This window comes from Diospyros lotus, chromosome 5 (genome assembly GCF_014633365.1).
Source record: "Diospyros lotus cultivar Yz01 chromosome 5, ASM1463336v1, whole genome shotgun sequence".
Classification (NCBI taxonomy): domain Eukaryota; kingdom Viridiplantae; phylum Streptophyta; class Magnoliopsida; order Ericales; family Ebenaceae; genus Diospyros; species Diospyros lotus.
In genome coordinates this window covers 14835117-14850475 of record NC_068342.1, presented here as the reverse complement: position 1 = coordinate 14850475, position 15359 = coordinate 14835117, and the positions used below count along the sequence as shown (strand labels likewise).

The window sequence follows — 15359 nt, the reverse complement described above, 5'->3', positions numbered from 1 at the left end:
GCCCTTTTTGCGCTCCCGATGCGAAGTAAAATATTTTATTGTGTTTAATAGAATCATAGTTTAAATTAATTAAATCTAACCGTATAAAATTTATAATTTAAACATATCACGCTTCTACTAATTTTTACCCACGTACCTGATCATTTTTCATGTCGAAATAATCCCAAAATTCCTTTATTTTTCCCATATTTTATTCATTTTCTTTTATTTTCTTTTCCTTCCATTTCTTCTTCTTCTTCTTGTTCTTTGCCTCTACTCCTATGCGCCATGCTTCTTCTTCTCTTTTCCTTTCCTTCTTTTTCTTTTTCTTTTCTTTCTTCTTTCTTTTCTTCTTCTTCCTTCTTTTCTTTTCTTCTTTCCCGCGTCCGTTGCTCCTTCTTCTTCTCCATGGTGCGCACACCTGTGCGCACCAGCGCCGGCCCTTGCCGGCCACCGTTGCTGCCTCCGTGCATCACCGCTCCTGCTGGCCCGCTGCTGCTCGTGTCGCCCCCTTGCTCAACTGCGGAGCTCGGCTGCCATGGCCGAGCTTCACTCGACCAGCTTCTATGGCTGCCACTGTGCACGCCTCTCTCCCTCTCTCAATCTCTCCATCTTTCTCCCTTTCCCTTCCCCTCTCTCTCACAGCTTCTCTTTTCACTCGGCCAAGCCCCCTCCCATTTTCCCAGCTCTCTCACCAGCTTTCATTCTCACTCTCCTCTATTTTAATCTTCAAAGAAAGCCACTGTGCAAAACTTAACCTCTAAGCACTCACGCACAACCACAAAAATATAACAATATTAATTAATTTAATTTAATTTAAGTTAATTTCCTTAACTCTTTTATTATTATTATGATTATATTATTATCTCTATTATCATTATTATTATTATCTTGATACCTTAAATCCTCAAATATTCAATACAGACCTCAAATACTGGAATTTAATAATTATTATAGTCTCCAAATTTCGGGATGCTACATTCCAAGTGCAAAAAGAATTTATTTTTAATGCGATGGTAAATTTGCCTACAAAAATGATACAAGAGTTTTGTATTGGGGTAAATCACAAAAACACTGTAAGGGCCTACTCTCGAATATTCCTACTAGCATAGGATATTCGAAAGGAGGTCATCACAGAGATGATATAGAACAAACCATAATAAAATAAACAACTCAATTCATTACTAGCAGTAGAAACTAAATTAAGGTTCGGTTACACTTCCAATATCTCATAAGTTTGGGGCTCAAAGGCCGTACAAAATAATTAAGAGGCTCTAATGTTAGCTAACAAAATAAAAATCATTTTATCTCAAGCCTCACCAAAATGCTAAACAAGATCTTTAAGTTAGGACGCATCTCCGTACAACATTATCTCTAGGCTTTAGTCCCACTGGACTCGCCCCCAAAAACGACCTTCCCTTTACCTGGAATGGCAAAAAAGATCAAGTGAGCCACAAGGCTCAGCAAATTCTAGGAACAATGAACAATGAATAGGAATTAAGAATATGGTGACACCAAAAAGAGTAATCAAGAACTCGACAGTTTTATATAAGATTTGCAATTTAAGACTTGATCAATCCCAAGTTAAATGTATCACACCACCATATATCACCATGCAATGTGCATATAAAATTAAGTGACAGAATCTAATCTCATAGGCTCGCAAGCCATCAATTAATACATGCCAAAGTGTATCATGTAAATAAAAATTCACCAATAAATATGGAGCCAACCTGCCGGGCTATGGTTACCTAGTCCCGTGCTAGGTGCTCTAGGGTATCCTTTCTCCTTCCGCACAAAATAATAGGTGCGAAAAGATAAATAATACAAATTATCATAACATACACATGCTGAATTTGTACGGAACATATCATGCATTCCTTTCCACATATATATAGATATCAAGAAATCTCATCTCACAATTTATTGCCTTGCTTATACAAATAATTTCTGCTCATCCCACAATACCGGGTAGCTTCTCACTCACGTCAAGTATGCATGCGCTATAGTAATTTATTTAAGAATTCATTAAATCGATTGATATTTTACTCTTTGAAAAATAAAATAGTTTTGATAATGAATATATGAAAATCAATCTTCAAATCTATAAATGAGTTTGAAGCAAAGTTATGTAAATCAATCTTTCTTGAATTTTATAGGAAGTAAGGTTGAGTGTTAAGATTCAAAATTAATATCCTTTTGATAATCTCAACTTGCTTTCGAAAGAAACGAAGTTAGGAAATGTTAAGCGTTCAGATTTTCCAAATGGATAGTCGACTATGGCATTATGGATAGTCGACTATGGGCCTATGGATAGTCGACTATGGGATTATGGATAGTCGATTATGGGTCTATGGATAGTCAACTATGGGATTATGGATAATCGACTATGGGCTTATGGATAGTCGACTATGGGATTATAGATAGTCGACTATGGCTTATGGATAGTCGACTATGGGATTATAGATAGTCGACTATGGGATTATGGATAGTCGACTGTGAACTTATGGATAGTCGACTGCGGGCTATGGATAGTCGACTGTGGGCTTATGGATAGTCGACTATGCCCAAGCTTCTGTCGACTATGAATTTTCTTTGCCAACTATGAATGCAGGCTTTGAATATATAAGTGAATGCAAATGGGTTTGCTTTGAGCAGAGCATCCAGTAGCTTGGGTGTGGGTAATTATATGTACATATATATATATATGTGGGGGCGGGGGGCTTCCAAATATGCACAGGGCCTGGGCATCCAAAGGTTGGTTGGGTATGCATATATGCATAGATATATATGTGGGTGAGAAGCTATCGGATCGTGGGTATATATACATACCTCGGGTGGCTATTAAAATCAAATAGGGAGTATACATACGACTATCCCAAAATTATAGGAGGCTACTCGAAACAAGGGAGAGTTCCCAAACTTATAGCTTCTCTGGTTACGCATACGTATGTATATATATATATATATATATATAAGTAGGTGGTTTGAATGGGGTGCTAAATAATGTATATATATACATGAATAGAATAGGGCATGGGGGAAAAGCACATTCGGTTATAGCTTAAAAATTATTGTTACACGGATATAGAATGAGCAAGGATTCTGTATCGATTCAACCCAAATAAATGCCATTCATTGAAAGAACTTGGAGATGATTAAATCTCTTTTAGAGACATCAACTAGACCCATAACTCATCGAGATTCAAAGATCTAAGTGTATGGAATGATATAATAGCAACAATGGTAGCAAACCAATATATATATATATATATATATATATTTCTTCCACACAGAAGCTCAATAGAAGACAAAGATGAGATAGATGAAGAGAAGAACTTGCATTGGAATAAAAATGGGTAAGAGAACTTGCCTGAAGACGTTCCAATAGAAGAACTTGAAACTCCCTCAATGAGCTCCAATCGCCAGCAGCAAAACGAATAAAGAAGGAGAAGGAGATAAACTAAAAGAAGAACACGGAGAAAAAGGAGGCTATGTAGCAGCTGGAGAAGAAGAATGAAAGCGATGGAAATAGAATCAGGGTAGCAAATCGCTACAAAAAGGGAACAAAATAAGAGACAGGTGTACCAGAGGATTAGGTGCATAGAAACAAGAAGGAAAAAGCAAGAGAGAGAGCTGCAGGCTGCGTTTGTTTTCAGAAATGGACAAATCTACCCCTCTAATGGACAACTTTTTCTAGGATATTTTTGATATTTGACACATATCCTTATTTCAAATTTTCTTTTCTTTATTCACATAAAAATTTAAATCCTTTACCATTGGGCCTAAGCCTAACCCAACACTTATATAGCCCACCTGATAAACCCATGGACTCATTAACTAATTAACTGAGGCCCATTTCATTATTTCTCAATTTATTAAAAATTATATCCATATACTTATTTTTACGATTACATGAGCCACAAAATAAAATTATACAAATCTAAAATTATTTCTATGCCATCAAAGAGATTTATCATCAAGTATTAAAATATTTAGACCCACATTTAAAATGTCATTAAACTGATGTTAAGTATTAGAACATCTAGGCCTACTCTAGGGTCGTTACAAACACCCTTAAAGTTTGACTAAATTGCAAAAAAACCCCTGATGTTTGAAAAATAGCAAAAAAAAAAAACTACCCTTCCGTTAGTCTGTTGTAATGTTGGACCTTGAAATGACAAATTTGCCCTTTTAATTTAAAACTAATATTATATAATTTTAATTGTTAGACAAAATAACCAAATTAACCCTTTTCTTAATGTTGATTCTTCCTGCCTATTCCATGCCATCCAATTGACCTGAATTAACCAAAAAACAAAATGACAACTTTTTAAAAAAATAAAATGAGGACAACTTTTTCAAAAAATTATTTGAAAATGTCTACAAATCTCACTCTCACACGCGCGCGCGGGGGCACACACTTCCTTTTATATGCATCTCATTCAAATATCTACTAAATCACCTTACATTTGTTTGTCTAAAATCTTTTCCAAAAATGAGATATCTCATTTGAAACCTTAAATTTTTCAATGGGAACCTAATTGTTCAAAAACCCTTAATTGTTCAATTTGTCATTTGTTCAAAAACACTAATTGTTCAAAGATCCCTAACTTTCAAAAACCCTTAATAGTGAGAAATTAAACAATTGTTCAAAAACCCTAATAAATGATTGAATTTTCAAAAAGCCCTAATTTTCCCAAAATTTTGTGTCTCATTATAAACCCTAAATGACCTAAGACCTTAATTTGTTTAGAACCCTATAAACCTTAATTTGAGAAACCCTTTTTGTTTGTAAAACATTGTTGTAGGACTACAATGTGTACAATTTATGTCATGGGTTGTGTACATTATGTTTAAGTGTTTTATGTGCAATTTATGTTATAGGAGTGTCAAAAAATATTCAAAAATCGATGAATGAGACCAAATTGGATTGAGCCATGCCTTTTGGATTGATTTTATGGTTTAAATGTTAGGTTTTAGTTCTAAAAAATTAAGAACCGATATATTTGGTTTGTTTATTGATTTTATTTTTTTCAAACCATGGTTCGAACCAAACCGGAACCGATATTATACTTATATATATTATAATTTTTTAGGTATATATATATACATACGCATAAATAGTATCACTTCCTATAAAACTAGTGATATTTACTAACTCTTTTGTTTTTAGGCTTTTATGCGCTATTGCTATACTAAATGGTCGATGTAATCTCATTTGATGAGGTAGTCTATGAATTATTTTATTCTACTTTTACTTCAAGACTTGAAGCATTAATGAAGTTATGGATTTATTTTAATTAACAAATTTGGTTGTAATTTCATATTTTGGGAAAATGTTTAGAAGCTAAATGGTAATTGGATAGAATCGAAACCAGTCCGGTATGATGGATGTGTCATGATTTGATTTTATATATATAATAGTTCAGTTATGGTTCTTATTTTTCCTGAACCGTTAAAAATGGTTCAATTCACTACAAGAAAAACAACAAAATTTATTGCTAAAATATCAAAATTCGTCGTTAAAATATTTAGCGATGGGCAGCTTCCGTCGCTAAAAATGGTGTCATTAAATTTTAGTGACGAAATTTAGCGATAACACAAATCAGTAACGAAAATTTCAGTCGCTGATTAAAAAATAAAAAAATATTTAAAAAATTAAATATTATTTTAGCCACAAAAAATTCCGTCGCTATTTAGCAACGAAAGACTTTCTGTCACTAGTACACAATAAAAATAAAAAATTAAAAAAAATTCAATTAGCAACGGAAAAAGTTTCGTCTTTGACTTTTATTTTAAAAAATATTAAAATAATTATGGCACGCGCCCGACGGACGCGTGAACGCACCCCTGTTGCTACATGCCAAGTGGCTCCCCCTTAAACTGCCATGTGTAGAGCTGAGAAATTAATCCCAACACACTATTTTCTTTCCCTCAGTTTCAATCCCTGGTCCTCTATATGTGCAAGCGCATGCACGACCATCCGAGCTGCGAGGCTCCTTATTACATATATTGCACATATTAATTATATACTACATTTAGTTGCCAATCGTTTTAATTTTAATTTAAATTAAGATTTTAAATTTTAAATCTTTTAAATTCATAAATTAATACTTAAAAAATAAGTGTTGTAAATTTTAACTCAACTAATGTACCACTTAAATGTTGTAATTAATTAATCTCTTAAATATTTAAGTTTTATTTGATTAAAAATTAGTTTAATACATATTTCTTATTATAAATTTTACAATATCATATCAATTTACATATTTTGGTTTGTAAATAAAATACATAAAATATGCATTTAATAATAAAGAATTTTAATTTTTATTTAATCTTCATTCAATACATAATTAATAATTTTATTTTTTAATTTATTTTTTTCTTTTTTAGCCATTTTTAATTATTAATTTAAAATTTTAATTATATTTAATTAATTTTTAAATATATTTAATTTAAATTTAAATTTTTATTATTTATTTAATTTTTTATTATTTAGCGATGAAATATTCTGCTGCTAAATAATTTTAATTTAATTAAATAAAAAATACAAAATTTAACGATGGGTCACACTCGTCATTAAAAAATAAAAATAAATTAAATAAAAAATTAAAATTTAGTGATGAGTCACACCCATCACTAAAAATAAAAATAAATTAAATAAAAAATTAAAATTTAGTGATGAGTCACACCCATCACTAAAAATCAACATTAAATTAAATAAAAAATTAAAATTTAACGACGGGGTCACACCCGTCGCTAAAAAATAAAAATAAATTAAATAAAAAATTAAAATTTAGCGATGGGGTCACACCCATCACTAAAATATAAAAATAAATTAAATAAAAATTAAAAATTTAGCGATGGGATAACCCTGTCGCTAAATAATTAAAAAAAATTAAATTAAAATTATATTTCCATTGGTAAATAATTTAATTTAATTTAAAATTTTAAATCATTTAGCGACGAAATATTTCATCGCTAAATTTAAAAATTGAATAAGAAATATTAAAAATTATTTAGTGAAGGAATATTTCGTCGCTAATTTAAAAAAAAATTAAAAACGAAATATTTTGTCGCTAAATTCGTCACTAATTTACGAATTTTTTATAGTGATATTACTGGATTCTTATAGAACTAGACCAATCCGAATCGTTGACACCCCTATTATGTTATGTTTAGGTGTTCAAAAACCCTAATTTATATTTTGGTGTTTAGATGTGTGTTATACTTTTCGAGGCGTGTTTTCTCAATTGTAGGAATTAAGGGTTTATTGTGGTAGAGCCCTTGACAAATTAACAAGCATAAATACTAACCATTATGGTTACATAGACATTTTAACTTAATATTATGGGGTGACTTATAAGCTTACTTCTACTAGTAACATAGGTATGGTTTGTACTCTATATCATGGGTTCCCAAACTCCGCTTCTAGGTTAGAAGTTAAGTGTGATAATTTATGTGCTGGCAATGTTAGACTTTCACGGTCAGTGCCGTTGTAATGACTCTAAATTGGGTCTAGGTATTTTTAATATTTAATTTTAGCTCAAGGGCATTCTAAATGTGGGTCGAAGTATTTTAACAATTTATGATAAATTGTTTTGATGGCATAACATGATTTTGGATTAATATGAAATTTTCTTGATGCATGTGATCATGAATTTAAGTGTATGGGCCTTTTTTTTTAGAATTTGGGAAATAAATGTTTTGGACTCCATTTAAATAGTTAAATGAGTTCATGGGTTTACTAGGTGGGTTAAATAAATTGTTGGGTTTGGGCCTGGGCCCAATAGTAGAGGGGATTTAAATTTTATTATGTGAAAAAAAAAATAGAGAAGAAAATAAATTAAATTAGCATTTGTCAATAAAATCCCTAGACATTTTTGTCTATTATTATGATAAGAATGTCATTTTGGTAAAATTTTCTTAGCATTGGCATGCAATCTGTACACAGAAATTTGCAGCCTTTTCTATGTACAGATCTTCTTATTTTAGTGCATATCATCTCTCTCTTTTCATCACTTTTCCATTTCTTTCCTCATCTCCTCAACATCATCTTATACTTTACCTCCTCATTGTGATTCTGTTCAATTCATTGTTCACTGCCTTTCATTGCGTTGGTGGAGTTCTCTCGCTAGCATTTTCATCAGGCAAGTTTCTCTCTAATCTCTATGCTGATGCTTTTGCTACAAGTTCTTTTGCACTCCTATTTCATTATTAGTGCAATTCCCTTGGTCCTCTGAATTGTTTCTGTATTATTAATCCATTGTGTTCTTGTAAATGGCATTTTCTTCCTAATTACAGCGAAGTTTTGTTTAATTTCGCTGCTTTCTGTTCATGAGTTAGTAAATATATATATGCAGCTACACTCACTGACCCATTTATGTATACACTATGTTCGGTTGCCTTGAACCAGCGAACAAGCGTGACCTAGTTGCAAATATATATATATATATATATATCTATATATTCACTCCATTCGCATCCTTCTGTTCTTCTTAATTCCCCGTGTATATACATATATACATAAGCAGGTCTGAATGCTCCCTTGTTCTAGCCTACCCACCCACATGTATACATATATATTTATGCGCATCAGAGAAGCCATTTGAATGAGAGCTCTCCCTCTCATTTGTTGTTTCGTCACCTTGTTCGAATCCTTAATACATATGTATACATAGATACACATCACCGTTCGGCCATGGATGCCCTGATCCAAGAAAAATCCACCTATATATATATATATATACATACCCAGATAGCTACCTTTGAATGCCCTGGTCCCAACCGACCCACTTTCATTTACACTTATACATATATGTATATAAATGCTTAGCAGAGAGGCTGTGGAAACTTTCTCTCTCTTATAGGCTAACAGCCCTTATATATTTATAATCGCCCCTGTTCTAGCCAGCCAAACCTAAGACTCACTTACATATATACATATATACATATATATACTCACCCAATTTGGTTGCCCTTGTCCTAGCCGAATCACAATGACCACTTGTATATATATACGCTTCACACAAATATAATACCCATGATTGGAATAACCCATTATAAATTGTAGCCCACTGAAATTTGAAGTCCCACCCAAATATATATATATATATGTATATATACATATGTACGCACCCATTGTAAATTATAGTCCCAACAGCATCACAGTGACCATTTGCATATATACACGCATGCCCCTTTGGCTGCACTCTCACCCTGGAATTAAAACATAATAAGAACAAATCATAATAAAACTTTTATATTTGTTTTATTTTAGTGAGAGGTTTATACTCGCCAGTGTACGAGTGCAGTTGTAGTCCAAATTTAAATTTATATTTTCTGGATGAATCCAGGTCGTCCACTGAGAGATTTATTTATGGCAAAAGAAAAAGAATGTCACACACACGCACACGCATTTGGACAAATTGGAAACAAGGTTTTTTTATGAGTTTTTTTTAGACAACAGATACTAGAAAATAAAGTAAGGCAGAAATTGAAATAAACATTAAACGTAAAAATATGAATTTGGATAGTGCTTGAGTTAAGACAATTTCAGTACCAACCCGTTGATTCCCAAATTTTAGCATAAAAAATTAGCAACATTAATTTAATTTCAGATATGATGGTTTGTTATTAAATGCAATTAGAGATGATGATAGTTCTAGATTAAGCAATCCCCATACATGATATGCGAGATTCTAATTTAAGCAACCACCATAAATTCAATTGCAATTAATACACAAAACAACTAAATTAATCATCTGGGTTTAGGTATGATAGCGTTTCCAGTTCTAGTAACTCTCATACATGGCATGAAAGCTCTAAGTTAGTGTAACAACCCACTCCCACTTACGGGCGCCACCGGTAAATAATCGACCGGATTACTCACCCGACAACCTCAACTAAAGGGTTGGACTATGTTTCAACAGGAAACGCCCTAGGTGGGAACTAGGCTTCGTCCTTCCCTTCGCTCCACTCAGGAATCGGTCCCAACTCAAATAAGAAAAATCCAGCGGATCAAGACCCGAAACCCGAGTAAGCTTCACCTCTCTTCGGCTCACCCCATAGCAAGCCAGAGGTGACCCAGGCACAAGGCTAGCATACAAACACTTCGCTGAGTATTGGGGATTTATGAGAACATACCTTGCTGATCTTGACTCGGTCCAAATCTTGGCTTTACCGACTATGCCACATTCAACAAGCAAACTCACAATCATCTATCACACTATGATGATTACACAATTAAATACATTTAAGCTCAAACACAGACATTTACTCACAAGGGTATACATACACCACGCCCCCTGGCTACATACAAGCAATATTAAAAATACATAACTCGGGCAACTCAGCTAGTTGCCACAACGGCCTCCCGGCGCCATCCCTACTTGCATCCGGACTTGCATCATCTACACATGAGGTAAAACCTCATGAGTCATAAAGACTCAGTAAGGGTGCAATGCATGTAAATATGAATATAACATGTTTATGTGTGCCAATGCATGCAAATGAGGCTAGGCTCACACATCCTCACAACCTACCAAGGTTTGAGGCATCAACCTATCAACCCCCACCACTAGTCCTCCTTATGGCCATAGGTCCACTAGAGCTTGCATCACACAAGATATAACCACTACATGCCAATGCAACATAAAAACATTATCAAACATATTTACCAACTTGCAAGGCCACCTCCACGTGGGGCCGTCCCTTACCTGGCTCGAAGCTTCAACTCTGCCTCGGCACGAACTCCAGCCTGAATCTCAAGTTCTTCTAGGATCACCGTCCCTCCAATCGGACCTAGATGCAACCACACACAAAACCCCAACTCCATTAACATCCGGCATTTAACCAATGCCCTCAACTACGCCGCACATCGACAAAATCATTCATCAACAAGATTTCAAATAACCCCAACACAGGGTTTAATCCAACCAATACTACACAATTCATTATCTCACATAATGAAATAATTAAATTAATTTACCTCAATTAATTCTGGAGTAGACATCAGGAAAACGCTCACCCGGCATTGCTTCCTGGGCTTCAAATCTCGCGCCCAAATCCCATTCTCGGCCTCCAGCACGCTCCTCGGCCCCCAAATTAATTTCCAGAACTTTCCCCAATCTTTCTGGAATTTTTCGGGATTTTTCCATATTTTCTCATTTTCTATTTTGTTTTATTTTTCTTTTTCTTTTTATTTTCTTTTTCCCATTCTTCTCCCCTGTACTTCTTCTTCTCCGCGCCTCTCCTCTGCGCGCGTCTCCCTTCTTCTTCCTCACGCATGGCAGCCTCCTCCAGCTGCTGCCTTGCTTCGCCGGCCGCTGCTACTGGCCGACAACGCCGCCTCCCGCCGCGAGTAGCCACGGCTCCCCCCGCGCGCGCCTCCGACCTGCACACAGCACCGCCGCGCACAGCAGCTCCTGCTGCTCGGTCGCTTCCAGCCACCATGGGCGACGTCTGGTAGCAGCGTCGATTGCCATTGGCCGCCCTCGAGCTGTTGCTGCTTCCATTACCGGCCGCCCTCTTCCTCCTGGCAGCACCACCTGCCGCTGAGCACGCCATGGCTGCCCCTGCCTCGGCCACGACCACTGCTTCAAGCGTTGGCCATGGCAGCGACTGCCATGGCCGGTTGCCATTTAGCTTTTCTCTCACACACTCTCTCTTGCACAAGCTCACATACACTCGGCAAGGCTCTCTCTCGAGCTCATCCGTGCCCTCGCTGGTCCGCCTCTGCTCCGCCTCGCATCGGCCATGGCAGCCATCACATTGGCTTTTTCTTCCAGCCATCTGCTACTTGCAGCGCCCCTTCCTTTTAATCGTTGCTTGCTGCTCGATCATCGGTCGGCCACCCTCGCGGCCTCGATCTCTCTCGGGTATGAACTCCCTCGATTTCTCACTCTCAATCTCATCTCTCCATCGGCTCTGCTCCATTCGGCCATTTCAAACTTAGATGCACGAAGCTTCCTGGAAGCTTCTCACACACACACACACACTCACGTACACACACATATATATATATATATATATATACTTATCACATTAACCCTCTAATTCTCCTAAATTACACTTGAGGGATTTATTAATTGCAATTAAAAATATAGGTAATTGCACTTGACCCTCCATGCCTTACTTAATATATATAAAGCCCCATTAAATCGTGATTTCTCTCCAATTAATTATCGACGCTTACTCGATAATACCAATTTTGTCCCTGGGCCCACACGGAACCTTTATTCGACCCGAGAATACTTAAGGGTTGCCTTAGTCAGAAAATCGAACCACCCCTAGGGTCCCCTTAGCTTCCAGGAGGTCCCCTCCGCCTATTCGGTATTGGCACCCACTCGGGCTTATACAAAATTTATTCAGAAAATTATTCCCGTTCGGACTGCTTCCAGCATTATTAATCTCATCTTGAGACGCTCGTCAATCTCTTGCCCTCTTCCCTGGACATCCAAGTCCCGAGGCACTCCCAGCCGCCAATTCGACAAATTTGTTAATAAATTACTCGAAATTGACTTTTGGCCTTCTTGGATCACCCGAGGCCCTGCCGAAATAGTCAAAACTCATTTATTTACAATACTATGTAATACCGGGTATTACATTCCACCCTCCTTAAAGAATTTCGTCCTCGAAATTCACTTTGCCTAAATCTCTTTACCCAAGATAATCACATTCTCCGGCTACTCTCCGAATCCCCTGCTCAAGAATTTCGTAACCGAACCATTTCTCGACCTTTATCTCGGGTCATTTTCACCTCAAGGTTTCACTTAGGCATTTGGTCCTCCACTTCTCGAGGACATTTATCAACCAAACACTGCTTTGGCTTCTCACCAAACCGCACCACTGGTCGCTGGTCATATTTACTGCAACGACATTTATCTCCAGATGAACTTTCTCTGTCTCAAAGCATCGCTTTGTAGTTTTATTTCCCATTTCCCCATCGATCAAAATAAACACTTGCGAACATTGCATCACCGATCAGTCTACTACGATTTTACGCCGATCACACACGGCAACGTTTCCCATTGCCAATCACACATGGCCACGATTTTACGCTGGTCCAACCAGCAACGTCTTAGCACTGATCATCAGCCGCAATGTTTCTTTTAGTGCCCACAAGACACTCAAACACCTATGCCACCATGGCATACTGCCATTAATCACAAGCATGCACAACTTAAGTTGATCCTCATGGAAACTTCTCATTACCGATCAACTAACCATGCTAGCACTACATGGGAAGCAACCATTTGGTTCACCCAGTCAACTTAGACCATTTCATACATGGTCTTCTTCCTTGACCAGCCGACTCTCATTTATCGATACGATTACGCAAAATCGATATACCTAACACCATGTCAGGTAATTTCACATTTCAACCATACGTGCATTACCCGAGTCCAACTCGAGCCTGGCGATGCACGCACTATTACAATCTCACCTCGAGCTTAATCATGCCCGGGCCACAACCATCTCCCAACCAGGAGTTCTTCGCATTAAGCACACAAGGATACTTACTAGCCGATATCGCACGCTAGTAGGGGTCTCTTACCCATACAAGGGAACTCTTCACTGAGCAACCCCTCTTCAATACTTCATCCAATTCGGCTTTCACAATCATGCCCCATGCTAGGCCTTATCTTGGCTATTAAACCCTACCGCGAGTTAAGGATCCTACCATTGCGCTTAAGGTCGCGGAACCATTAATCAGCCCTCGTCATCACCTACGGTGCGTGGCACAAGTGATTGGCTTATTACCATCTGCACAATCACTTATTGCATCGCACTTGTAGGATGACTCGTGCCTTTGGTCCGCACCACAACAACCTAACACGGTAACACCCCTACTCTTGTAGCGGTCTTCTAGCCAAATTTACTCGCCCAGCTTCAATTTCGTTATGACTTTTTAAATCTCACATTTCTCAACAAAGCCTCTTACTCTTGAAGCATGGAACCTTTCGGCAATCCCAAAATCAGGTTCTTTCTCAATTTGCGATAAACACCTGATTTAAACCATGGATAATGGTTCCCTTTGTCCTACCCGGCAGGGACAACACCATGACAATAATGAGTTCTCTGACAGCGACAATGACACCACCACGTCATCTCAAAAGACTCGCTGCTCCTTGAATCTTACTGGTCATCACGACAAACACGACCCCACCCTTAGACCATTTTCCACAAGTCACTTTACTATACTTATAGCAGCTAGCTAATTTCCTGAGAGACTCTGGCTTCTCCCGGACTTCTCATAACTTTTGCTTCAATCAGCTCACACCACTCGGTGAGCGGCCACATGGGCTCTAATGCCATCATCACCGGCTAAGACGACCTCTTGTCATCGCTTAGCGCCACATCCAGCAGCAACCGCGACTTAGGAATCACCTACGCCATTGACCGACTACTCTCACGTCTCCCCACGACCCTGGCCAGCCACTGCACTGCTGCCGCTATCACTGGTCGGCGTCTTCGGTCGCCATCGGCTACCCCCGGCCGGTCACCAATCGGCTCCACTAGTTGCTTTCTTCACACCCATGAACCTCTAACCACGTGACTAGATCTAATCAATTGCCCACACTCTAAGGAATCCTTCTAGTTGTGTAGCACTCACGGCTATCAGGTGATTTCATCACCTAAACACCATTCCTAGGAACCAATCTCGTCCCCTAAGCTCTTCCTTCGAGCTTTCGTCACCCATTGGCGACATCTTAAATTCGCCTTCACCTTCCATCTAATCAACTCGATTAGCTTTAACTGGATCGCCCGGCTCATAACCAACACAACTTTTCTCCCGGCACTACTCTTGCACTCATCGACTATGATTTTTGATTTAACTCCACCCACTGGAAATCACCCCTGCTACTCCTGTGGAACTCACACTTCCACTAGATGTCGTAGGACTCACATTCCTACTCAGGCACTTGCCATCACGCTGGCTTTCCCCTGGTGATGCATCATGTTAGAGTGGTAGTGCCTTAGGAGGTCCATTTAATGTTGTTACCCTATGCTCGACCTTTCTTGGGAGAACCTCTCACATTCTACCCAGGACACATTTCAACTCCACCATTTATAGCTCTCGTTACGGAGTAGCACTCCTTCAAGCGGCACAACTTTGCTTTGACCAACCATCTTTTATCCCCTTGGATCTCTTTCTCAAAATTCGCCTGGTCTAACCACCAGGACCCGCTGAACCTTTATACTAGAGGCATACACGGCACCCAACAAGGCTACTTCACAGTTCTTGAGCCTCACGCTCTCACCATTGCCATCAGGTGCTACCACCTGGCAACTAATCCTGTGTCAACAACTGGAAACCCATCCAGTGCCACATGAAGATACTTCCTCGATTTTGCATCGACACATCAGGACTA

The 15359-nt window shown here is 37.8% G+C and overlaps 1 long non-coding RNA gene across 1 annotated transcript; it reads right to left on the bottom strand.

Moving 5' to 3' along the window:
* Window positions 1-1143: 1143 nt before the first annotated feature.
* LOC127801202 (uncharacterized) lies at window positions 1144-11954 on the bottom strand. The gene is made up of 4 exons (XR_008022984.1): window positions 10973-11954; window positions 10701-10785; window positions 9121-10394; window positions 1144-1403 (listed from the first exon to the last, which is right to left on the bottom strand). It is a non-coding gene; the product is annotated as an uncharacterized LOC127801202 (long non-coding RNA).
* Between the last annotated feature and the right edge of the window lie 3405 nt (window positions 11955-15359).